Raw genomic sequence first — 13,230 nt, forward strand, 5'->3', positions numbered from 1 at the left:
CTTTCCATGAATCTGTGATTTAGCTTTTCTATCTATTCTGCTGACTGGATACATTTGCAAAAGAGAAAATTTCCCTTCAAATCCAACCACAGCAGAATGTCGCCTGTGGTATTTTCAGGGTTCCCTGGACAGAGGAGGAATTGAGAATGTGACTCCATGTTTTCAGAAGGTTAATTTATTATTTTATGATATTATATTACATTAAAGAATACTGTACTAAAACTAAACTAAAGAATAGAGAAAGGATATTTACAGAAGGTTTAACAAGATATTAATGAAAAGCACATGACTCTTTTCAGAGTCCTACCACAGATTGGCCGTGATTGGTCATTAAGTCAAAACAATTCACATGAAACCAGTGAAACAATCACCTGTTGGATAAACAATCTCCAGCCACATTCCAACGCAGCAAAACACAGGAGAAGCACATGGGATAATTTTTGTTTTCATTTTTCTTTGAGGCTTCTCATCTTCTCAGGAGAAGAAATCCTGGCAAAGGGAATTTTCAGAAAATGTGACAGTGACAGTGGCCTGTGGCCTATTTTGGGACAATCCTGACAAAAAAAAAAAAAAAAAAAATAAATGTCTGCTTTGGGCACTTCCCAAGAGGAGTTGAAATAAAAAGAATTACATTCTCCATAGGGTCTCTTGAAAAAATGTCACCCTGAAAGCATTTTAGGCCCTGGAAGAACAAATGTGACAGAAGTGGACATTTCCCTGTGGATGTGAGGCCCCAGCCCTTGGCTGCCTTTCAGAGAGGGTCATTTAATTAATCCAGCCCTGTTCTGCTGCCTCCAGAGCAGGGCCCTGCCACAGCTGCTCTGGGCTGGACAGCCATTAAAAGATAAGAACTGCAATCCAAATTTGTATAAAGATCTGAATAGACAGGGTCCAAGTTGCATGAAAGAAAGAAAAGCACAATCAGCATTTGTGCTGCTGAAAAAAAAAAGAAAAAGCAGGCACGGGGTCTGAGTCTTTGCACAGGCTCGCTCATCTGTGGATGTGGCACTTCTGCAAGTTCCCTGATTGACTGGCAGTGAAAATCAGAGCTGAGGAATGGCCTGAACCTGCTTTGTGAGGTGGAAAATAGATGTTGGAGTAAAACTTGTCAAATACTTTCGTTACAAGGGAGTAGGAACAAATCACTCTTATATTTCTTCCTATTTACAAGCAGAAAATCTCTGCAAAACTCCCTGCAGGAAAGATGTGCTTGCGAGACTAGACTGGAAAATGAGCAGAGACCTGAAACAGATCTTGGATCTTCATCAAAATTTACATTTGATATTTGAAAATTGAACCTCCAGATCCAAACCTGCCAGTGGTTCAGAGGCTGGGCTGAAACTGCAGCCTGGTAAAGGGGATTTTGGCCACCACTTGCAGAACTCTGTTACTCCAGATTGCAATGCAAGATGTTTTCTATTACCATCTGTATGGCAGTTGTCTTTTGTCAAGTGGGCAGTTTGCCTTATCTCTCTCTCTTTGAGTGACCACAATCACTCCTCCCTTGGGAGGGGACATCTGCTGATAACAGCTATTGAATGTCACTGCATGACTGAAAAAAACTATAACATCCCATTGTGAGATGCTCCGCCCAGAGGGAGGAGCCAAGCATTCCTACCTGGATATAATCCAGAGGTTTTTGAGACACCAGCACGGCTTCTGCACTGGATCCCCCAGAGGAACAGCAGCTGCCTCTCCCTCCACATCTTCAGAGGAAGAATACATCCTTCCCTACAGGATCCCTGCTCCAGCAGAACCACCCCTGACACTTCAGGAGGGCTGCAGCAACATTTCCGATGGCACTGCCACCAACACCCACACGGTGTCAGGTTGGGTTCTGACTCTGTCAGTGTTGTTCTAGTGTACTGCATTGTTTATTTTATCCTTTTTTCTTCCCCTATTAAAGAACTGTTATTTCCTGCTCCCGTATTTTTGCCTGAGAGCCCTTTAATTTAAAATTCATAGCAATTTGGAGGGGTGGGGAGGGCTTACATTCTCCATTTCAGGGGAGGCTCCTGCCTTCCTTAGCAGACTCCTGTCCTTCCAAACCAAGACATCTGTCATCTGATCCAACACCAAAAGGTCTCAGCTGTCAGGACAGCTCTGGACTTGCTGAGCTGGGTGTCCCTGTGTCCACAAATGTCCCCTGAACAAGGGCCCTGTGCCAGAGCTCATCTCTGGGGACACCCCCGTGGCCCCTGCCCAGTGAAAACCAGCCCTGGGTGGGGACAGGAGGATGGACACATCCCTGGGGACACCCAGGAGTGAGGAGAAGCAATCCCTCCATGGACATCACACCCCTGAGAGGGGAGAGGAGCTCAGGGTGGTGGCAACCCCCCACAGCAGAGTGTGGAAGGAGAACAAGGTGTTCTGCACTGCTGTTATCTCAGGGCTGAGATCTCAGGGAGCTGTGTCCCTTTTCCCTTGGAGAATAATTCCCAGCTCTGATTTGGGTTTTGCCAGGTACAGATCAAGGGTATCTCAGAGCATCTGTCCTCGGCTCGGCTGAATCAGAAATATCAGACCCTCATCTTGCTGAGCAGAATTTTCTATTGAAGGCAGGAGTGTTATTAAGAAAATGTTTGCCTCCTGTTATTCCCAAGGGAATGAATCACCTCTCTCACCTCTCTCACATCTCAGCAGCCCTGCAGGCTGAATAGATGCAGGAATTTTACTGCCCTTGGGAACAATCTTTCCCTGAGAACAAAACCCAACAAACTGTAATTTGGCAGCCAATGTCATCTCCAGCATAATCAAGTATTGACTTAATTAGAAACCCTTTAAAGTGATGCATTGGGAGAGAAATGCTTTTTTTTTCAAAGTATTCCTCATTTGTAATTATTATTTCACTTGTGAATCTTCCACACTCCATTGAAAATGCCATATGGAAAACAAATTAGTTTGCTACAGTGACTAATGTTTATTGCCTCTGCTGCTCTGAAGTTTTGGGCCAAGTTTTTAAATCACCAATGCCTTCTCTGGCAAAAGTGCCAGAGAAATTGGTGTAGATGAGCAAAGTGTGGAGAGGAGTAGGAGCAAGACTCCCGGGAGCAGCAGCATGTCCCACCTGGGCACTAGGAGAAATCCAGGAATTTCAGAGCAGGCAGTTCTTTATTTCAGCAGCTGCCTGAAAACGTTGGATGTGCTGAAGAGGAGAGAACTGAAATGCTGCTGCTTTCTCTGAGAGAGGGATGATTTTGGTTTTGGGAAGGTTATTCTGAGCTGCACGGATGTGCAAGGCATTTGCACCTTTCTTTAGATGCGTCTTTCCACTTGGAATAACATAATATTAAATATAATATTGATATACTATTATATTAATACATATTATCCTATATATTATTATACATATGTTATATTATATTATATTATATTATATTATATTATATCATATTATATTATATTATATTATATTATATTATATTATATTATATTATATTATATTATATTATATTATATTATATTATATTATATTATATTATATTATATTATGCTATTATAATAAATATAATAGTCTATGGTACATTATATAAAAATATAATATATCATATCACGGTGTAATATGATATGATATAGTATAATGTAATATAATAATAACTATAATAACTATAATATAATATAATATAATATCATATCATATCATATCATATCATATCATATCATATCATATAATACAATAATATGATAACATAATACAATATAATTGTATTAGAACATAACATAACATATAACATATATAACATATAACATATACTATATACTATATACTATATATTATATACTATATATTATATAGTATATATACTATATGCTATATACTATATACTATATAATATATAATATATAATATTATATATTATATACTATATACTATATACTATATACTATATACTATATACTATATACTATATACTATATACTATATAATATATAATATATAATATATAATATAATGTATTTTGCTTGTACTGCACCTGCCATTCCAGGCTCAAGTATCTCCATTTCCCTTGGCTCTCCTCTGATCCTTCAGTGCTTTTTTTTTCTCACTCTATTCTTCCCCTTCATTTAAGTGCAGGCATTGCTTTTGCAGCACAGTGGCTTCCAGGCTTATCCTCCTTCCCTCTTTTGAAGCCTGGCCACAAGCTGGACTCTGTCCCACCTTCTGCTGCATTTTCCATGTTCTCTGTCCTCTTTCCAAACAGGAACACAAGAAGCTCCTCTGTCAGGAATGTTTGGCCTTGCACCACTCACTCTCTCAGGTAGAAATCCCTGGCTCTCCTTCCAGCCACGTCCAGGTTGTTGTAACAACCATAAAAGATGGGATTTCACTTTTCCTTTCCAATCCTTCCCCTGGAGCTGGGAGGGACCATCTGGATGCGAGCGCTCAAAGCCGGCGAGAGATTTTTGACTCCTGTGCTGTGGGAATTTAATGGAAGCTCTGATCAAAGTTTCCATGGCAGAGTCCTGCATGAACAAGCTCTGTTCCTGACAGCCATATGGAATTCCCACTGGACAGGTGGCATCTGGAGGATGCCCACAGGATGTGTGTTAATAAAAATGAGCATTGGGAATGAGGATTGAGTGTAACAACTTTGGCATCTAAAGGCAGGGGCACAAAGTCTTGGAGAGTGTGGGAGTTGCTCAGGACTAAGGACTCCAGGGTTTGGGCTGTTTGTATCATCATTAGGTATTATTTATTACTAATAATATATTAATCACTGCTTGGAGGACAGGACAGTTGGCAGCAGTGACTCTATTAGCCAAAATTATGAGTGTTTCAAAACACCATCTGTTGCTGGTTACCTCGAAGCCACGAAAATAGAAACTCAATTTACATACTGGACTCTGCTGAGGACACACTGCTGGGCACAGGCTCCGTGATTGAGGAGGAAATTGCCTCTTGCTGTTCCCATCCGTGTCTGTCTGGACCTCCTGCCTCCCTCTTCCAATGGATTCCGATGCTCTTGTCAGCTCCTGCATCTCTGAACTGTGGAATCATTTATTCACCAACCCTAGATAGAAATACAGGACAAAAATCTTCCCAGTTATCACAGGCCACCACATCATCTGGAGGGAAAAGCACTCTGCTGCTGCAACCTCCAGAAATCTTTGGAATTAAAGGACATGTAGAAATTTAAGCTTCCCATTCAGGACTCAAATGCTGCATTAAAAACATACAGGACACAGTGCACGTCCTTTAACAGGAAACCCTGTTAACGTGGCAAAGTAAAGCACTTGAAAATTAGGGAATGCCAGATTGATTGTTGCCATGGAGAAGTCCTTGAGAGCATTAATCACTGCCTGGAGAGCTGGGATTGAAGAGTGTGCAGAAAAGGAAAATGTGGGGCCACACACGGCTCCAGGGTGTGGAAACAAACCCTCCCATGGTGCTGATCAGAGCCACCCCGTTATCCCAGCAGGGAGGGGATGTCCTGCAGGAGAATCCCTGTGGGATTGGGTGTTTGATGTTCCTGCAGCAGGGAGGGGATGTCCTGCAGGAGAATCCCTGTGGGATTGGGTGTTTGATGTTCCTGCAGCACAGAAGGGATGTGTCCTGCAGGAGAATCCCTGTGGGATGGGGTGTTTGACATTCCTGCAGCATGGAAGGGATGTGTCCTGCAGGAGGATCCCTGTGGGATTGGGTGTTTGATGTTCCTGCAGCACAGAAGGGATGAGGGATGTGTCCTGCAGGAGAATCCCTGTGGGATGGGGTGTTTGATGTTCCTGCAGCACAGAAGGGATGTGTCCTGCAGGAGAATCCCTGTGGATGGGGTGTTTGATGTTCCTGCAGCATGGAAGGGATGTGTCCTGCAGGAGAATCCCTGTGGGACTGGGTGTTTGATGTTCCTGCAGCACAGACACTGCCAGGAATTCCCTGTAGGGTCACAGACCTTGTGGAGCACGGCATGGAGCTGGAAATAAACGTGGGGTTGGAGATGGGATTGGGATGGGCATCACAGCAGATGTTCAGGATGATCCACAGAGTGGATCCTGGTATATTAAATACATATTATATATATTTATATATGTATTATATATATTTTTATATAGTGGATCCAGAGTGTAAACCCTGAGGAGCTCTCAGCTCTGCCAGGGGCTGTGTGATCCTGAGCCACTCTCCTGCCCTGTACATGTAAAACAGGGATAGAAATGCTTCACTTGCTAAATGCTTTCATGAGCAAAATGTTATTCAATACAAATTTAGAATTTATACATTCTACATTCTACATTCTACATTCTACATAATATATAATATATAATATATAATATATAATATATAATATATAATATATAATATATAATATATAATATATAATATATAATATATAATATATAATATATAATATATAATATATAATATATAGTATATAATACATAATACATAATATATAATATATAATATATAATACATTACATAATATATAATATATATTATACATTATATATATAAAATATAATGTATCATATATAATAGATAATATATTACATATTACATATTCTATACTGCATATTACATATAACATATTAAATATTATATATTACTGATATCTGATTATTATATATTATATATTATATATTATATATTATATATTATATATTATATATTATATATTATATATTATATATTATATATTATATATTATATATTATATATTATATATTATATATTATATATTATATATTATATATTACATGGGGGCATTTTTCAATGTAAATTAAAGCTTTTAGAAACTATAACCATAGAGACACAGAATAGTTTGTGTTGGAAGGGAACTTAAAGCCCTTTTAATTCCAATCCCCTGCCATGGGAGGGACCCTTCCAATGTCCCAGGCTGCTTCCAGCCCTGTCCAGCCTGGCCTTGGGCAATTCCAGGGATCCAGGGGCAGCCACATCCTTGATAGAAGAGGGATAGGAGAGATTGGAGATGGAAACACAAAATGTCCTTCCTCAGTGTGTGACTGATAAACAATTTCCTCTCATCTGCACAGTTCAGCCCATTGCCCAAAACTCAGCCAAAACAACCCAATGTTAATTTAGAACTGTTAAATATTTAATGATGGGAGGGGAAAAGCTGCTAAAACCATAAAGCATTTCCTGGGTGATGTCAGTTGTGTCAGACAGAAATGGAGCATTGGCAGAGGTGACTCTGAGCCCCAGACCTGGGCACAGCACCCAGGTGGGGTCACAAAACTGCATTTTGGGGGCCTGTCTTTGTTTCCTCTCCCTGCTTTGTTACTTCTCCCCTATTGCAGCTGATTAAAAAAGATCTGTGTCTTTCACTGCCCTTCGATGTGAGCATTGGCTGCCCTTTACTCACCACTCAGGTTTAATATTCCTAAATTTTATTAACCAGTTATTTACAAACTGCCAAATCAAACAGATTAGCAAGCAAGACCGAAAACAAGACAAAAGATCCTGTGTTAGTGTCTGACTGAGTAAATAATCTGCCTGGGCCATGCATAATTAATCAGTTTGCTGTTTCACCATTCCTGATCATCCTGGCAAATAACACACAACTCTGGCTTTTGCTTGGATTGCCTCTGTTGCACACACACAGGCAGTTGGCTGCATGATTTCTTCCAGAAAGGAAAAGAGCAAATTTCACAGAACAAACCTCTGGAGAAGCTGGCGACCTCCCCACACAAACCTGAGAGCTCTGGGCTGTGTCAGTGCAGCATTAGAGACAAAAACCTTCTCCAGAAATGGATCAAACATCTGCAGAAACGTGGCATGATCCAGTTTTTCCCAGTGTATGGCCACAACAGCTGCCATAGAAAGAAATATTCATTTTAGGATGTTTATTGTATCTTAATAAGAATCTGATTAGGAAAATAATTTAGGAATATGTTGAGTTTTAATCTGTTAGATCTGCTAAGCAAGGGCAAGAAGTCCTTGTCAAGGCTGTGCCAAAGGAAAGGACACCCAAAGTTCTTTTCCACTTTGATTCCCACAATCCTTTTTTATGCTGATTTCCCATTTCAAGCTCATCATGGAAGGGGCGCTACTCCCTCCCTGTTGGAGTGAGGCAAACTCAGCCATGGAGCAGAGATTTCATCCAGCTCACACTGAAAGCTCTGGCCTCGCTGGGAGGAATTTTATTGAATAAAATTGGAGAGGCAGGCTGGCTCAGTGAGGCACAGCCAGCTCCCATTTCTGGGCATCACAGAATCCCAGGATGGTTTGGGTTTAAAGGACCTCAAAGCCCATCCAGTGCCATGGGCAGGGACACCTTCCACCATCCCAGGCTGCTCCAACTCCTGTCCAACCTGACCTTGGACACTTCCAGGGATCAGAGGCAGCCACAGCTTCTCTGGGCACCCTGTGCCAGTGTCACCACCTTCACAGTAAAGAATCTCTTCCTAAAATCACCATTTTCAGCAGACTGAGGTGTCTGACACCAGCAGTAAGATGGGACAGTCCCCCAAACTGCCCCTGCTGTCCTCACCCCAATCTGAGCAGACACCTGAGTTTCCAGAGCAGTACAAGTCTCTGTTCCTCACCTTGATCTTCCATGTGCCCACAACAGCAGATTCATTGATGATTTTGAAATCCTTGGCAGCTCCAGGGACAGGATTTTTAACACCAGTTAATCCACTTTGCTCTCCTGCCACAACATTTCCTTCTCTTGCCAGCACTCCTGAAGGAGAACCTGCTCCAGGCACCCAGGGTGGACACAGGGGATTTACTTTTCCTTCAGCTTTGTCCCAAATCCTTGCAGATCTGTCTCATAAAATGTATTTCTCCTCCTTTAACACCCACCCTCCCTTAGAATTCCTCCTGAGAGGTTGAAAAGCTCCAGTATTTGCTCCTTGTGGAAGTGTTTCAGCTCTGTAATCAAATAACCCATCAGTCATCTTTCAGTCAAGGCACAAGCACTGAACTCCCTGACTCGCTGTGCAGCTTTATTTCCACCCCTGAGTTGTTTCCTGGGCTCAAATCCACAGTGCACATTTTTGGGACACATTTTTGGGGCAGAATGTCATCACTGGTGTCCCTCATGCTGCATGCAGAGGGAAATGCACCTCTTTCAATTAGTCACTGTTCTCCTGAATTGTTTAATCTCCTCTTTAATTATTATGGCACTTTAACAACGGAGCTGTCAGCCTGTTGGAAAATTTACTCCTGGAAAAGCAAACAGTGCCAGTGGAGTAACCTGGATGGCAAATAAAGGACTTTTCCCTGCTGATTCCCACAGGCTGGGTCTTGTTTAAAGCTCCTATAATGAGCTGAAGGAAATACAGGCACATTTCAATTAAAGAACCACGAGCTCCCTGGGGAAAGCTCTTCAAGAAAATTGTGTAAAGAAACAATCTGACTGCTCTCCATTTTGGGTTTGGATACACGGAATTAAGGTCTCTTGAAGAATAAAATATTTTATTAGGCAGTGTGGAGCAAAGTGATGTTGATCCATTTTCCTCTAATAAACTTTAGGCCACTGGATTGAACCAAAGGTTTCACTTTCCCCCACAGATCAACCCTAAGATTGAGGCTTGAATTTCCCTGCAGAAATGGAGGGGTTTCAATGAATGCATATCCAGGACTGCTAAAAATTGCTTTTTCTTTTGAACAGTAAACTACCAAAAACACTGAAGGATTTTACAAGAATCCTACTCCATTTTAAGCTGTATCCTCCACCATTTTAAAGTTGCATCCTTCACCATTTTAAAGTTTCTTACTTAGTTTGAGCTGCTGTTTCACATGATGTTGGATATTGGATAAGCTCTATTATAGAAAAAAAAAATCTATTTTAGTGAAAGTGGAGGTGATGTCCCAGCATGGGATGACTCCTCTCATGTCTGCTGGAAGGACTGGAATGGGATTCAGGACAAGGGCAGTGAGGAAGTAGAAGGATCCTCCCCATAAATAAAGAGGCAAGGCACAGAAAATTTAATTCCAGGAGAGTGAAAACTGTTGTATTTGTATCCAAGCAAGTGTTTGTATCCTGATTTTTCCAGACCCCCTTTCCTGTGTTACTGGGGACAGTAAAGACTTCCCCATTCTCTGTGACTTTGGAGCCCTTCTCCACGTGCTCCCTCGAGGAGATCCCACCTGGCACATTGGAAAAGTAATTTCTCTTCTAATTTTTCCTGTCTCTTCTTTCCCTCTTGAGCCTTTTTCCTGGTGGTCAGACCACTCCTCAGGCTGGGGCTGAGCTCCTGAGAAATCCCCACATCCCCATGGACACCCAGTGACCCTCCCATGGTTCCATGGAGCTCACCATGACCACGCTGCTCCTTCCCCTGGGCTCCCTGGGGAAGAGACTTTACAGCAACTTCTGTGAGCCAGAGAGAAGTTTGGGAAGAGGATCCATGTTTGATAAGAGGATCCATGTTTGATAAGAGGATCCGTGTTTGATAGGAGGATCCATGTTTGAAAGGATGATCTGTGTTTGATAAGAGGACACACATTTCAGAAGATGATGCATTTTTTAGAAAAGGATCCATGTTTGATAAGAAGAGGATCCATGTATGATGAGAGGATCCATGTTTGCTAGGAGGATCCATGATTGATAAGAAGAGGATCCATGTTTGATAATAGAATCCATGTTTGATAGGAGGATCCATGTTTGAAAAGAAGAGGATCCATGTTTGATAGGATGATCCATGTTTGATAAGAAAAGGTTCCATGTTTGGTAAGAAGAGGATCCATGTTTGATAAAAGGATCCACGTTTGGTAAGAGGATCCATGTTTGATAAGAGGAGGATCCATGTTTGATAGGAGGATCCATGTTTGATAAGAGGATCTGTGTTTAATAGGAGGATCCATGTTTACCCCTGAAAGAATTTCCTGCCCAGGTCATTGGCACAGAACCCAAGACAGACAGAAGGATAAATCAGAGAAACTGCAACTGCTGTTCAATGAGCACCTTGTTTGTCTCCTGTGACCAATGAGTAAAGTGCAAACTGATGAGTTGTGTGAGAATGTATAAAAAGCATCAATGCTGGAACAAAAACAGTTGGAAACTTTCTGGAAATTGAGTTGTTTGCTTTGTATTGTCTCCATCTCAACCACAACACTTCCTGGCTCCTGAGGAAGCACAAACAATAAACAGAGATATCAGATAATGTTTTCCAGAGAGGAATTCTGCAGTTCAGCCCCCACAAAAATAAAGAAAATGAGGGAGGGAGAGAAGGAGGGAGGTGTTTAATGATGAAGTGAAAAAAAGTGAATATTAACAGGGGTAACTTCAAATCTCTCTCTGTGTTCAGACAGAGCGGAAAGGACAGAGAATGATCAAAACTCTGATGGTGAAAGCTCAGCTCCCAGGCCCTGTGACTCAACAGCAGCAGCTCTCTCCAAATGTAGGAACATCGTGGGATAGGACGGTTGGGATGGATGGAGACAAGAGATCTCTGAAGTCAGGTGGTGGAACTTGGGGTTTATTGCCAAGGGCCTGGGTGCAGGGCCCTGCTGGGATTTGGGGTTTATTGCACAGGGCCTGGGTGCAGGGCCCTGCTGGGATTTGGGGTTTATTGCAAAGGGCCTGGGTGCAGGGCCCTGCTGGGATTTGGGGTTTATTGCCAAGGGCCTGGGTGCAGGGCCCTGCTGGGATTTGGGGTTCATTGCAAAGGGCCTGGGTGCAGGGCCCTGCTGGAGCTGCAGCCACAGCTCGGGGTAGGCCCCAGAGAAGAGAGGGAGAGAGAGGGTGAGAGGGTGAGAGAGTAAGAGTGTAAGGGAGTAAAAGGGGTAAGAGAGTAAAAGGCAAGAGGGCGAAGTTCCCGTTACAATACCATGAATCTTCTTCTGTGTTGAATATTCTGATTCTCACTAACAATCTCATACAAGATACAAATCCTATAGCATTTACATCCTATAAGAATCACTACATTACCACACTGTGCTACATTTTAAACCATAAAAACTCATCTTTGGGCCCCTTCTGCCAAGCTGTAGGGTCTGCTCTGACCCTTGGGCCTGTCTGCAAGCAGAGGGTGTTGTTCCATCACAAGGGGATCACCTTCAGCCAGTCACACCATTGTTTTCCAGTTGTTCAGTAACTGAGGGATCTCAGAGCTTGCTTTCATTTCAATCTCGCTTATAGTTTCCATATTCTCAAAATCTTTTGCCAGACAATCATATTGATAAGGCTTTCCTGCTTCATCTTCCCCAACATCCATGGAAGTCCCAAGCCCTTGATGCTCCCTGCAGGAGCTCTGGGATGGGGCCTGGATGATGCCCCAGCCCAGCCAAGTTCTCTGATGAAAAACTCCGTGGGGAGCAGAGCCTGGTGAAGGTCAGGGAGCATTGGGGCTGACACTGATGTTAAACATGAAATCCTCCTGCTTTTGTGCCTGAGCAGCTGGAGGCCTGTGGATGTGGCACTTGGGGACATGGCTCAGTAGTGGCTTGGCAGAGCTGGGAATGGTCAGACTTTATCCCAAAAGGCTTTTCCAAACTTTTCTGTGATTCCATGATTTGAAGTTCCTGCTTGTTTTCCAGATTCTCTATTCCATACCTGGGGTTTGCCAGTTTGAGGTGGATTTTCTGCTTGCACACATCTGAAGTGGGCTCAGATCAATCACCATCAGAAGCAATTAATAGGTGGATTTTGATTGCTACACTTTTCTTTGCCATTCTGCTTTTTTGTTGTGTTTTTCCCTGGTAGAAATGCACTCTCTGCTAACCACTGAAGGGAACTCCTACAATCCCATGCACCACAATTACACCACTCCTGAAATGAGCCCATTATTTATGAGAACATATAAAATGTTCCACTTTTACACAGCCCACCTTCCCTCTCTGTTTGCAGATTGCTCCTGAGAGTTGTGAGCTGGACAGGAGTTTATTTGCCAGTAGTTAACAAATGATTTTTCGCTGCAAATTTGTGCTCAGCCCTGCCCTCCTGGATTTAGCCAGGCACAGGAGACCACCCCAGACAGGCAATCCCTGTCCTCAGGGATCACCCGAACCCTTGGAGCTCCTTGTGGCATCCAGTCCATCACTCTGCTGGAAACAGCCACTGAAAAATTCATTTTTGAAGTCCCTTGGTTGTTTCTGGCTGACAAGACAAAAGCCCCAATACACAATATGCTCTACGTGACCACAACCATCCTAATTTATATTTTATTTGTACTGAGGAATGGATGAGAAGTCATCCCTAAAGTTCAGGTTTTGGGTGCTGGAATAAAGTTTAATTTAAGATTAGAGGAGGTTTATCTGTGCTTGGGAATGTCAGGATTATTCACACAGTGATTGCTTGGAATGGATCAAATCAGGTCACTCCTTCA

The sequence above is a fragment of the Melospiza melodia genome, chromosome 4 (assembly GCF_035770615.1).
Source record: "Melospiza melodia melodia isolate bMelMel2 chromosome 4, bMelMel2.pri, whole genome shotgun sequence".
NCBI lineage: Eukaryota > Metazoa > Chordata > Aves > Passeriformes > Passerellidae > Melospiza > Melospiza melodia.